Here is a 351-nt window from a genome sequence, read left to right as displayed (position 1 = left end):
CGTCCATTTGGTAAGAAGAGTGTTACAGTCGGACTATTAATCACCAAGCAAATTTCGATTATTGTGTTATTAGAATACAAGTTAACGAAAAAAATTATTACATTAAATTTAGAACAATGGTGTACGCTCATGTCTGAATCTAATTACATTTCAATTACTAACAACTTACATACCAGGTGTAGACGTGTAAGACTCACTGAGAACTTCACATATTCAATCAATGTGAAGCAGAGTTCAATAACCTTACATATAAATTATGATTATATTACACTCTCGCATATAGATTTCTGTAGACTTAAACAACTTCAGCATTGTGTAGACCTTTATATCGCAGAAAAACAGAAACGTTTA

The sequence above is a fragment of the Acyrthosiphon pisum genome, unplaced genomic scaffold (genome assembly GCF_005508785.2).
Source record: "Acyrthosiphon pisum isolate AL4f unplaced genomic scaffold, pea_aphid_22Mar2018_4r6ur Scaffold_2013;HRSCAF=2526, whole genome shotgun sequence".
Lineage (NCBI taxonomy): Eukaryota > Metazoa > Arthropoda > Insecta > Hemiptera > Aphididae > Acyrthosiphon > Acyrthosiphon pisum.
This window is presented reverse-complemented; position numbering follows the sequence as displayed.